Source organism: Sciurus carolinensis, chromosome 1 (assembly GCF_902686445.1).
Source record: "Sciurus carolinensis chromosome 1, mSciCar1.2, whole genome shotgun sequence".
Classification (NCBI taxonomy): Eukaryota; Metazoa; Chordata; class Mammalia; order Rodentia; family Sciuridae; genus Sciurus; species Sciurus carolinensis.
The window spans coordinates 106,466,140-106,479,857 of NC_062213.1; the positions used below are offsets into that span (position 1 = coordinate 106,466,140).

Genomic DNA, 13,718 nt, shown 5'->3' on the forward strand with positions numbered 1-13,718 from the left:
GGTCTCTGAGGATTCTTCTACATGTGTTATTACTATTTCAAGTGGGAATGCTGAAGCTCAGACAAGTTTTGAAACTTGCCACCATTATACAACCCCTAAGTGGGTACTCAGAATTCAACTTCAGGTCCATTTGCCTGAGTGTTCATTAATGAGAGCTGTTAAGCAGAGAGCAAACACCTGGGCAATTCACAGCCTTCCTGATCCCCTGCTGACACTGGACACTGGGCAAGCCCACACCCACCTGCTGTGTCTCCTCTTTCTCTTAAGAGGAGAATATGGGGACAGAAATAATAAGTTTCCACCTAAATGGACTTTCTAATTGAAAATGTGCAAATCTCTCTTCACAGCCAATTCTCTGTGAGCCTTGGATGAGATTAGTGGTACACACTTATCCACAGCTACACTAAGCAAAGTTCTCCTGCATTGCCCCCACTTGGTGACATCTCTGCTCACACACCTTAAAATTGCTTTTCCACTCAACTTGGTCCTCCCTGTTGACATCTTCACAGCCAATTCTACAAAAGTGGGGTAAGTTCAAAGTGTTTTTTTTTTTTAATTAGGTCATTGTATTCTTGATCTAAGGCACAATTTTGTCTTTATTTGTCTTTCATGCATGCTTAATTTCACATATAAAAAATACATTTTTATAACAATAAAGTCAAATTCTCTGCTGAAAACTAACCCAGGCTATAAATACTAGGCTCACCTCTCCAAAGGTAACCCCATTTCCAGTTTGGTAGGTATATTCTAGTCTTTCTCCAGTCATTCACACATGTGTATATACCTATAAAATACAGTGTAAAGGCCTTTACAAATATTGTATCACACTATACCTATCCTTCTAAAACTTGACTTTTCTTTTATAATATTTTAATTTATCAGAGTGATATAGCGATATAGCGCATAAGCGCATAATTTTAAGAATCAACTAGATTAAAGTTGATTAACAGTAGTCTTCAGCCTCCCCACCCACATTTCTTTCTTCCCAGAGGTAAACCCTTGCTTTCTTTTTTTTTTAAATGACTAGTTCTTTGGCTATTTACTTCCTAGCTCTTTCTTTCTTTTTCCTTTTTTTTTTTTTTTTTTTTTTTGGTACCAGGAACTTAACCCAGGGTCACTTAACCACAGAACCACCTCTCCAGCCCTTTTCTCTATTTTATTTTGAGACAGGGTCTTGTAATGTATAAAGCTGCTCCCCCACCCATCAGGTGCAGCCATTTTCCTGGGCTCCCAACCACTTGTCAATCTGTGAACTTCCTAGCTAGCAATTGGTTCATCAGTCAGCTTGCAAATATCCTTCTCCGATATTGGTCCCCTGTTAGCCCTGCGGGATTCAACTGTTTACTATAGCTTCCCCGCCATCTTTTCTCATCCTTCTGTCTCTCCGCCTCACTTTCTCGATCCTCCTGGCTTTCACACTCTCTCTAGCGCACGCCCTTTCTCTTTCCTTTCTCTTTTCCTCTCATTTTCTCTCTTACCCTGCTGAGAGACACCCTTTTTGTTTAATAAACTCCCTTATGTGATTTCCTGTGTCTGGGGTGGTTCCGTGGGATTTCCTTACAGGTCTCACTAAGTTGCTTGGGGCCTCGCTAAATTGCTGAGGCTAGCTTTGAACTTGTGATCCCCCTGCCTCAGCGGACCAAGCTGCTGGGATTACAAGCATGCACCACCCCAACCCAGTTTACCTCTTAATATTGTGCTGCTATTTCTATTTTCTCAGTTTTAGAAATGATCAACTAATTTCCAATAAAAGATAACATTTGACTTCCTTTTCTTCCCCTTCCCCTCAAATTCCCCTAATTCGTTCTTCCCCCTTGGAACTCCCAATATGCCTCAAGCGTGATTTTGATGAGATCACAACTGTGTTGAATAGTAAGCTCATTGAAGTTTCACACTGCACATATTTTGCTTTCTCTGGATTTAATAATTATTTTTAGTCACATTTTCTTCTTTTCCCAAGTAACTCGTTGCCGGTTGCTTAAATTTTCTCCCAATACATTCAGGTGGTTTGTCAATTACATCTTCTCAAAGAATTTTCTCCTGGAGTCGCTCCAGCTTCTGGATCAAGGAATTACCCTCCACCATAATCCTGACCATTCTCCTCACCTGTCTGCTATATTAAATCTCATTTTCCCTGGATCCTTTATCTGCCTCTTTCTTTGTTTTCTCTCTCTCTTTGATGGAGCACATTTTCTGGTAGCTTCCTGAGAAAGGACATATGAAAGGTAAATTGTTTAAGATCTGGAATGTCTCAATGCTGCACTGACCCTTGATAGATAGTTTGGGTATAGAATTCTAAGTATAAATTGCTTAATTGAAAATTTTGAAAGCATTACTCCAGTGTCTCCTAACTTTTGATATTGCCACTAAGAAATCCAAAGCCATTTTGTTTCCTAGTCCTCTGTTCGTAACCAGTTTGTTTTTCTCTGAAAATGTGTAGGATCTTCATTTTGTAACTATTTATTGATACACAAATCATCATCATGTATTTGGTACTGTCCTATAAGTCTCCCAACTCTCTTATAGTTAGGTTGGGACCAAGTTCTGGCCAGTGACCTGAGGGAAGAAGGACCCATGTGGTCTCCAAGTAAAGGAAGTTAAAAACCAGTGTGCTTCCCCCTAATCCTATTTTCCCTTGCCACAGCTATCTCAGGTGACACATCCAAGTGGCCTATTTATAGGGTGTAGTACAACCACCTGAAATACATTAGATTTCGTGTAAGCGAAAGATAAACTTTGGTTTTGTCAAACCATTAGGATTTTTAAGGATTTTCTGCTGTAGCACACTTCATTAATAACCCTGAAAAATTCAGCAATAGTCTAGAATTTCACATGCATGTGCTTTGATACAGGTATGTTCTTAATCCTTGCCCTGGGTGGTCTCTGAAGATTCATAACCTTCAGTTCTAGTAAATTTTATTTTACTGATACTTTCCTCTCTAGTTTTCCCTGGCTTTTCTTGAGCTCCTATTATTTGGTTACTAGACCTCCTGGATGATTCTTCTAATTTTATATCCCTTTCCTTCTATTTTTCATCTCTGGTTTTTTGCTAGAGTTTCTATAAAATGTCTTCAATTTTATCTTCTCATTTTTGTAACAAATTTTTAATTTATCATATTCTTAATTTTCAAGAGCCCTTTTTTAAGTGCAAAAATTCAGATTCTTTTCCAAATTTGATATCTCATTCCCATGTATAATTTTTGCTTTTAATATAAAATAAAACATACATATATGTATCCATAATCTATTTTTTCTTGGCATATTTAAAATTTTTATATAAATAATCAAATTAATAATGGTATCTTCTCCAATTTGTTTCTTTTCACTTACTCATCCCTACTAATAAATGTAACCTCAGTTCACCTGTTTTCACTGCTATATAAAATTTCATGATTAACTACAATGTAGTTGTATACTCACAGGTTGCTGGCCATTTATGATGTTTCCATGATATTGCTGTTACACACTCTCGATATAGGAAAACTGAGTCTCAAAGATTTACTCACCTGTGCATTCCATTAAACCATAAACCAGAGAGTTTTGTGGATTACTGCCTGTAGATTGCCACCTCCAGTGGATCTCTGGAACATGTATGAAGCTCAGTACATATTTGTTGAGTGACTGATGAAGTTTGCTCAAAGAATCCCCAATATCGTTTTCAGCCCATCCCACAGATCTCCTTTCATTTTACCCAAGTACCTGACATTCCCTGAGGACAATGACACTGCTCCAGGACAAATGTATATTGCAAATGTCGTAAGGTAAGGAATGCAGAGTGAGGACTCTTAAATTAGTCCATCTAGGTGGGGGTATAGCTCAGTTGGTAGAGTGCTTGCCTCGCAAGCACAAGGCCCTGGGTTCAATCCCCAGCACTGCCAAAAAAAAAAAAAAAAAAAAAAAGATGGTGGAATGAGAAAGACATCATTACCCTATGTGCATGTATGATTACACGAATGGTATGAATCTACATTGAGCACAGCCATAGAAACAAAAAGTTGTATCCATTTGTGTAGAATGAATCAAAATGCAGTCTGTAAAAATAAAAACTAAAATAAATAAACACTCCATCTAACTTGGGGACTTCTCTATGTTCCTTTAGTTCTGTTTTTTGTTTGTTTGTTTGTTTGTTTTACTTCATAAATTTAACATCTCTGCCATTAAGTGAATACTTATTTATAGTTGTTATATTTTCCTCATGATTTAAATTATGGCATCCTCCTTTTTTCATTATAAAATATTTTTCCCTGATCACATGCTTTGACTTGGAGTCTATTTGTTAATCTGCTTCTGTGAAGTACTTTTTAAAATTTCTATTGGACTGCATGTTTTCTTATAGAATTGTAACAATTCTTCATAGATTTCGGATAGATTTTTTCCTCACATACATGTGAGACAAACATTTTCTTTAATTCTGTTTTGCTTTTCTTCATTTTCTTATTGGTGACAAAGAGCAAAAATTTTAATATTTATGAAAATTAAATAATTTTCAACAAATTTTACATTTAGGGTTTTTTAAATTCTGTTCATAAAATTCTTGCTCATCTCTGGTTTGCAAAGATTCTCTCCCATATCCCTTGTAGAAATTTTATAATATTTAACTTTAGATCTATGATTTTTTTCAAGATATTTTATGAAGACTGAATTAAATATTAAAGTTGTTTTTTTCCAAATGAATACCCAGTTGTTCCAACACAATGTTGAAAAAATTATCCTATTCTCATTGACTTATCTTGGTAACTTCAGTGAAAATTAATTGACCATGTATGAGTGAATCTGTTTCAGGATTCTCCATTCTGTCCCATTTGTATGTATCTATCCTTATTGATAATCACAGTCTTATTTATGATAACTTTATTATGTCTTTAAATCATGTAGTTTAATTCTCTAAATTTATCCCTTTAAAAAATATTTTGGCCTGAGTCCTTTGCTGTTCCCTAAAATATTACAATTAAGTTATATAATTTAAAATTTTCATGTTGGAATTTTTTTTTAAATGTTATTATATCTAAGATTGATGTAGGGAGAACTGCCATTTTAAAAACCTAAATCTTCCAATTCAGGAGGATGGTTTATTTCTAAATTTATTTAGGTCTTCTTTAATTGCACTGAGCAATATTTTTAGTCTTCATTGTACAAATCAGGCCTGTAATTGTTATTTATTCCTAGGTTTTTAAAAATTATATTACTGTAAACAGTAATGTTTTTACTTCATTTTCCAATTTAATTATTAGTATATAAAATTACAATTAATTTTTACATATTAATTTTTAATCTGAAGGTCTTGCTAAACTCACTACTTTTAGCAACGTTTTTGTAGATTTATTTAGGATTTTTCATATACAAGATTCTACCACTTATGGCCTCCAGAAAAATATTGTAAAGAAGTAGTGAAGATGTACATATTTGTCTGGCTTACCATGTTGAGAGGAAAATTTTATCTTTCCTTTATTGAGCATTTTGTTAGCTATGTGGATAACTCTTCATTAGATTGTTTGATTTTATAAAAAGCTGCCATGTTCTTTTTCCAGAGTTGCTGTATAATCTTCTGTTTCCACCAGCAATGTATGGGGGATCTATAGCATATAATATTTTATTACATTCTTTTACTATTAATTGATTTATTTTAAGTTCCTTTCAGACAGTACATGTTCAGGTCTTACATTCTTATTCAGTCTCATAATCTCTGCTTTATACCTGAAATGTTTATACCATTTATATCTAATGTTATTATTGATATGATTGGGTACAAATATATCATCTTTATATTTATTTTTCAGTAAACTGATGTTGTTCCACATATCATAAAGGCACTATTCTTTTTTGTTCCCTTTCCTTCTCTGTGCTTCAGACTGATTCATTTCTATTACCTGTTTTCAAGTTCACTTGCCGTGTTTTATCTTTTGTTAATTTCATCCAGTAAATTTTCATTTCATATCTTCTTCCATTTTAAAAGTACAAGTGGTTCTTTTTTATACTATTTTACCTTTCACTATCTTTCCTTAAAATGCTTGAACATATTTTAAAGAACTGTTTTTGCATGTTCATTTGTTTGTTAATTTCCATTATTATTTTCAATTCGAGCTTCATTCCTATTGAATGATTTTACTTCTCATTAGTGGTCACATTTTCCTTCTTTGTGTTATGTCTAAAACTATTTACTTGCTTATTGGATATTACTAATTTTATGTTGTCTCAATTTTTGACTTTAAAATAAAGGATTGTGCTTTATTTTTGCAGGAAGTTGTTATTTAGATGATCCTAATTATTTCAGAACTTGTTTTTAAGCATTTTATTTGCATGAGCCTAGAATAGGCCTTTCTGGAGAAATGTTATCATCTTACTCATAAGATACAACCCCTCAGGATTCTCTTTTTTTGTGCTCACCGTGATTAATAAGGACTCTGTATTCTAGCTGGTAGGAACACAATTATCTCCCAGATCTGTGTGAACACCCATCATTGTTCAATGTATAGCTCCACAATCTTCCTTTGGCCTGTCCTTGTGGAATTTCACTCTACATATGTACAGACTCAATTGAACACCTACCTAAATTGCTGGTTCTATTTTTCTATGTAACATCCGCAAATTCCACTTCAAGGCTTCCCTGAGCTCCGAATTCTGTATCGTCGCCTGCCAAGACTATTACATTATGCTTTGGTTTAGAATGTGGCTTCAAGCAGAGAGTCAGCACTCACAGATTTGACCTCTGATATTTCCCTTCTCTCAGGATCCCAGGCTCATGCACCTGTTATCCATTGCTGAAAACATGCTTTCATATATTTATTCAGTTTTCTAGTTATTTATAGAGGGAAAATAAATCTAGTTCCTGTTACTCCATCATGGCTGAAAATGAGGAGTTTTTTTTTAAGAAATTGAAAGAAAAATATTTTATATTCCTTGCATATTTATGATTTTGAGATCCTTTCATTGTTTTCTATAGATCTAAATCATTGGTCTGAAAAATTTCTTTTATGATTTGTTACAGTCATGTCTACTGCAATTGATATCTCTCATGTTTTCTTTATCTGAGAATATCTTTATTTTGCCTCCATTTTTGAAGTAAATTTTTGCTGTATATAGAATTCCAGTTACAGCATTTATTTATTTTTAATTTTAGTACTATAAACTCTTATCTTTTATTCCCAAAATCCCTGATTTGTTTGATCCTGCTTTATGATAAGGCTATATTCTTTCACCAATTTGGGATTATTTCTGCAATTTTTTTTTCTGCCTCTCCAAGTGGTCTCTGATTACACATATGTTAGACCACTTGATATTTCCCCACAGATGACTGAGATTCTATTAATTTTTCTTTAACCTTTTTTCTTTCTGTAGTTCACATTGGGCAATTTATATTGATCTATATTCAATTTAGTAATCCTTTCCTTTGCCATCTTCAATCTTTTAAGTGTGTCCACTGAATTTTTCAATCGAATATAGTACTTTTCAATTCTAGAATTTCCACTTGATACTCTTTTTAGAATTTGCAACTCTTTGCTGAGAGTCCCCATTTTCCTTTATGTCCTTGAGTATATTTATAATTGCTGCTTTAAAGTTCTTGTTTCATCATTTTGACATCTGAGTCATCTCACAAAATCTATTTCTATTGGCTGTTTTATTTTCTTTTGTCTATGAGAAAGTCAACTCTTTGCATATCTAGTGATTTTCTCATTGCATAAAAATTGTAACGATACATTACAAAATATCTGTAGAATGTTATTTTCCTTTGCAAAAAGTCTTATGGAAGACTAGTAACTTGACTGGATTCAAGCCCCAATGTCTGTTGCTCCTGAGTTGGCAGCAGCTGAAGTGTATGTTTAGTTCCTTCATTTTTCCAACTATTGTTTTCCACCTAGTTCTGGAATTTCTCCCACAGTTGTATAAATTAATAATTAGTCAATAATTGGGTAAAATATATACATGAGAAATTTGAGTTCCCCCTTCTGAGACTCTTCTCATGATTTTCTCCCTAATTTGTAGCCACTAGGCAGCCCCAAGCCCTGTCCTCTGATACCTCATGACAAAGACTGGAGCTCTCTGCTTGAGTCCCAGTCATCCTGCACCATGTAGACTGGGTTGTATGCTCAGGTGTGTAAATCCCATTCAGTTGCTCTCTTTCCTAAGTTGACATCCATGTAGTTTCTGCTTTCTTTTGGTCACTCTTCAGTACCTTTAAGTGGTTATTTTATTCAAAGTGTATCCCTGTTATTTGTAGGGAAGTTATTATGATGCAAGCTACTCTCATTACTAGAAGCACACTCTTACATTGCTTTTCATCTACATTAGTCATATTAAACAGTATTTTAAAATTACATACCTGGGAGACTTTACACAAGAAAGATATGGTGATTTTATAAACAATTCATTTTCTAACCCTCAAGAAAACATTTTCACTGTGCCACTTAAGCCTGGTTCAGTTTTCCACTTAAGCAGAAGAGGTACCTTTTGAAATAACTATGATTTATCTCTGTTTATTCTTTGATCTTTAAGTTCAGTTTTTCTAGGTACATAATTATTTTGAATTTTCATCTTCTCTCTGAGTGTTATGCATAACCAAACCAACATGTTTCTGGTATTTTGAGTCAATCAGCCCTGAAAACAACTTAATCTTTGCTAATCTGAGAATTACAATGCTGATATTATGTAGATGATGAGGGAAAATTGGCTCTTAGGACTTTGTAGTGAAAAAAAGATCATCATAAAGAGACATGAGATAGAACTTGTTTCACAAGCCTCTGGACTATTTCCTTTTGTTTGTGTAAGATCATTGTCCTTATACCTAGGGAAGAATGAAACCCCCCCACCACCACCACTGTTGATCTGTTTCCTTCTGGATAAACCCAACCAATTCCAGCAGTTTCTTCCCCCAGGCAAAGAACTGCAACCACTAGAATGAGTTCTTGCAAACTACTATGTTTCTTGGACCTGAACTTTTAACATTCCACATTCCTTGTTTTAATCACACCAAAGTGCACTTATTAAGGTCCTGGCTGAGCAAGGTGTTGTACCCAGCAAGTTAAGCACATGAATCTCTGTTGTCAAGGCAGACAACGTCAGGATGAAGAAATACAGACAGCTCAACAAAAACATTGAATGATGATTCCTTTGAGTCTGTGGTCTACTGTGCCTGCAGAATTCCAAACATCTGGATGAAAGATGTAATGTTCAGTCAGGAGTCTTGCTGTTCTTCCAGATAATCGAATAGACTTTTTATGTGAATTGTATAAACTCAGCAATTATAACTGTTATACCAACTTATATTTATATAACGATTTATAACTGCAGAGCATGTATGTGTGTGCCTGTGTGTGTGTGTGTGTGTATGTGTGGTAAATGTATGTTTGTGTGTATGTATAAAGACTAGTTTAATTACCGTGTCTTTATGGAATAGGCTATTTTACAGAAAGAAATTTGAGAGCTTTTATCAAACGTTTAGTGATCTCATGCTCTGTGCCAGCCGCAAGGCCTACAAAGGAGAAATACAACAATCCCTGCCCTAAAGGTGCTCACAGACCAAGGAGGAGCTTGAAATCAATGAACCTGACTTGCCCAAGGTCACACAACTAGTTACTGTCAAATCTGGGACTCAGTCCAACTTTTCTGGCACCAAGTCCAGCACTCTCTTCACAGCTGCCTTCAATAAGGGCCAGATGCACTTAGAGAACAGTGACTAGAAAGGGGAAGGGACAGGGAGCCAATGGAGCTGGGAGTCTTATTATTAACACAAAGATCAGAAATGAAGTGCAAGTCATTAAAATTACATTTATGAAGACTATGACCAGACATTGGAAAATGCTTTTGATGTAATGTTGCAGGGGGTGGGGAAGAGAAAGGGAACCAAACACCACTGGCATGTGTACTGTCCACTTGATACCCATGTGGGCAGGCACAGGAGAACATGAGCAAACTAAAACAGCTGGATTATTTTTTTCAGGTGGCAGGGTTGTGGCTGCACTTTCCCTTTTTTCTTTCTTTCCTTCTTTTTTCTAAGCCATAAACTGTCACTTTGTAGTTTTGTGGTTATTGCTAAAATATAATTACAGTTAGGAAAAAGGAGTAACATAGAAAGATGAAGGTCTTCGAAGCTGAACAGACCTGGATTCAAATCACAATTTTGCAATCACTAGCTGTTTGATTTGGGGGAAGTCATTTAATGTGTCTGTGCCTCAGTTTCCTTGGTTGAGAATAATGTTAACTTTGCAGGATTGTGCTGGGAATTAGCTATTATGTGTTAGACACCTGGTACCCATAGCAACCACTCTGCCTGTAATTATTTTGATCATCATTATTATATAGTGTGAACCAGGAGAGTGTTGGAGGCAGGCAGACATTGCTGGATCTGCTGTGAGGCACGGGTTTGGCCAAGAGTCTGCAGTGGCATCTTTAAAACAAAGAAATGTAACCTGGAATCATGTTGATCAGCAGCAAAAAGGAACTGAGTCAAGTCCTAGGGATATAAACATGTACAAAACTCTACCTTACCTTAAAGGGATTTATTGTCAGTCACTTTACATCCTCAATAAACATTTATTAAGTACCTCCTATAAGCCAGAAACTAAAAGAAGAACTAGAGGTATAAAGCTAAATAGGACTCAGTCCTTACTATGCTCAGTGGGGAAGAAACAATCATGGAAACAGATAAACCCAATATAGTGGGGAGAGTGTAACAATAAAGTTAGGCCTATGGGAGCATAGATAGAGAAACACCTCATCCAGCTGAGTTGGGCAAGAGGAGGGAAGACTGGGAAGAATTCTGGAGGGGGTGGCCCTGGGCTGAGCCTTGAGTACAAGCAAGAGCAAGTTAGAATAAAGGACCTGGTGGAACAGAGTGAAGCATCCCAGACAATGTATTAAAGAACCACAACCACACGTTCTGTTTTGCCAGAACATAGAATCTGAAGCGCAGGGTATGAGGTTGGAGAAGTGGGTAGGAACCTATTCATGTGAGGTTTTGTACCTTATTCACAGAACAAGGAAGGATTTGAAACTAGGCAGATGGGAGCTAAAGTAGCCACATTTGTGTGTTAGACAAAACCCTTGGGGCCCTGTAGAGGAAAGATTTGAATGGGACAAGCCTGACTGCAGTTAAGGGTCACCTCTAAGAGTTCAGGAGACCACTGAATCAGGACCAGGATGATGATCTGGGGTGGAGAGGAAGGAGATGGGAACCAGATGGCAGGACCAACTCTAATGATCCCAAGAGTCTAGTGAGAAATAGAAAGGAAATAATTAAACTGGAAGAGAACTTGCTACAGACATAGCCTAGGAAAGTGTCCTGGTGGAGATGGGACTTGAGAGCCCATTAAAGAAGAGGACACAGGTGAGATGAGGGGCAGAACCCACACAGAGGGAATAGAATTCCCAAAGCCAAAGAAGCTGTCATATTTGGGCTATGTTCACAGAAATGGATGGGTTGACAGTAAAAGTGTGACCTTTGACATACCTTCCACAATATAAATTGTCATCCCCTGCAGGAGGAAAGCATTTGTGTCAGGATAGGTTAAATTTTCCCCACCAAACCCCCTCCTTTCCTGAAACCAGACAGACTATGAAGAGCTCAAAGTAGAAAATGATTCAAAAATTCTTCTACATTGTAATCCAGAAAAATATAAGGCACAGTTGTTCCTGCTGGCCTGGAACGTCTGGTGGTCTCGTGATGACCCATGCTCTGGAGAGACACCCCCTATGCTCTCTGCTCCTGGCTCAATCCCTCACCTCCAACCCCACTCCCTGCCACCCAGTAGCAGGCAGAAGTGACTGACAAGCTGTGCCAAGAAAGAAGGAAGAACAAGTTAGGGGAAGGCGGGAGAAAAGTGCTACAGCGACTGGTAAAGTGGTCAAAGGAGCAGGGAAAGAGAGTTCAAAATTAGAAGTTTCCTTACCAACCTGGACATTTTATGGATGCTCTAAGGGTTAAAACAGGTTGACAAACTTTTGCCATGATAGGTCACATGATAAATATCTTAGTCTCGTGGGGCGTTCAGTCTTCGTCTCAACCACTCAACTGTGCCAATGTGGAACAAAAGTAGTCACACGTAATACATAAATAAATGAGCATACCTCAGTTTCAGTAAAACTTTACTTATGCCCACTAAGATTTGACTTTCATAAAATGTTCACATGTCACAAAATATTATTCTTTTCCATTTTTTTTCAGATTGGTTAAAAATATAAAAATCATTCTTAGCTTGCATATAAAAATAAGCCACAGACTGGACTTGGTCTGTGGAGTGTGGCTTGTCATCTCAAGTTTAAAAAAGGATCTTGTGACAGATGAGGAGCGGGGCAGGTCAACTAGTGTAGAGGGGCTTCTCCACATCCAACATTCCTGTCGATTCTGTATGGCATGGGATATTGTGCTGAAGTTGATAGAAAAAAAACTATTTTCCATACTTCTCTGAATTTCATGGGTGCTTTCCTGGCTCACAGTAAATTGTTGAGTAATGGACTATCCCACTCTTCTATAATTGAGGATGTAGTAATGGGGTTTTCCATTGCTTTTATATTAACTAAATTTTAAAGTACTTGCTTCCTATACTCCTATGAACTCTATCATGGTAATGAAAACATTCAAAAATGTAATTATAAAACAAAATAAATACATATCCTGGCCATTATAAATTCTCTGAGTATTGAAAAAGTCAGATAACACTGGGACCTGGCCACTTGAGCAGCTGGACCTCCTGTGGTCTCCATTGCACATCTGGGAAATGGGCAAAACCTCATGAGGTGTGTGTGTGTGTGTTTATATATATATCTCAGGGGGTCGAGGAGAAGAAGAGAAGTCCTTAGGAAAAACAAAGGTGCATTGTGGGCTTTTATTCCTGATACTCCTCCTGTCCTCAGTTGGCCCTTAAGACAGGAGCCAGCAGTCACTTTACCACCAAGGACCTAAGAAACATGATCCACAGAACTCCAACCTGAAAGGATCTTGCCAAGAGCATTTCACAGAACCCAAAATGGCAGACATTCTTATGTCCATTCCCAATGGGTCAAAGCTCACAAGATTTGCCTGACCCTCACTGCCATGCTGTGGGAAAGATGAATGTACTTTTCCCACCTGCAGGCTCCAGGAGGCAAAACCCATTTTCTACCATAAGGCACAAGGCTGGATCCACTGATTTCCCACAAATCTGGTCCTGAAAGAAACACACAGTCCTGCTGAAAACACATTCATCCTCCTTTCCCATTTGATCTTTCTTCCACATGCCTTTTGGATTAATGCTGGCATTTTGTTTCCATCTGTTCCCAGCTCTTGGCTAAAAATGTAAAAGTCCAGCTCTGGCCCTCTCCAGGGCTAGGGGCTCTGCTGCGGGATGCTGCTCTGGAGTAGTGGGGGGCTGCACAAGATCTGTGGAACATCAACTGCCTCTCTTAAGTCAACCGACACCGAATGAGGACCTCCTATGTGCCAGGCAGCCTGCATTTGCTAGATGCCCAGTCACACCACTGCTCCAAACTCAGCATAATTCAAGACCTAAAATGCTGCCCATTCCCTGCCACCTTTCTAACCTTCTCCCATGCAAAGCCACGATGGTCTCCTTGCTGCTTTGTGACCAAGTCTCGGTAACTTTGCACTACTTATACCCCTCCAACTCACCAGGAAGGCCCTCTCCCTGGAATGGCTAACTCCCTTACCTTCTTTAAGTCTTCATTTAAAAATACCACCTCCTCAGCAAGACTTACTGACAGTGCTGTTAATGACTGCGACCCTCCCA

General features: G+C 37.3%; 1 non-coding gene across 1 annotated transcript; it reads left to right on the forward strand.

Annotated features, from left to right (window-relative positions):
- Positions 1-3,805: 3,805 nt before the first annotated feature.
- On the forward strand, positions 3,806-3,878 carry Trnaa-cgc (transfer RNA alanine (anticodon CGC)). Its single transcript has one exon. It is a non-coding gene; the product is annotated as a tRNA-Ala (tRNA).
- The last annotated feature ends 9,840 nt before the right edge of the window (positions 3,879-13,718 follow it).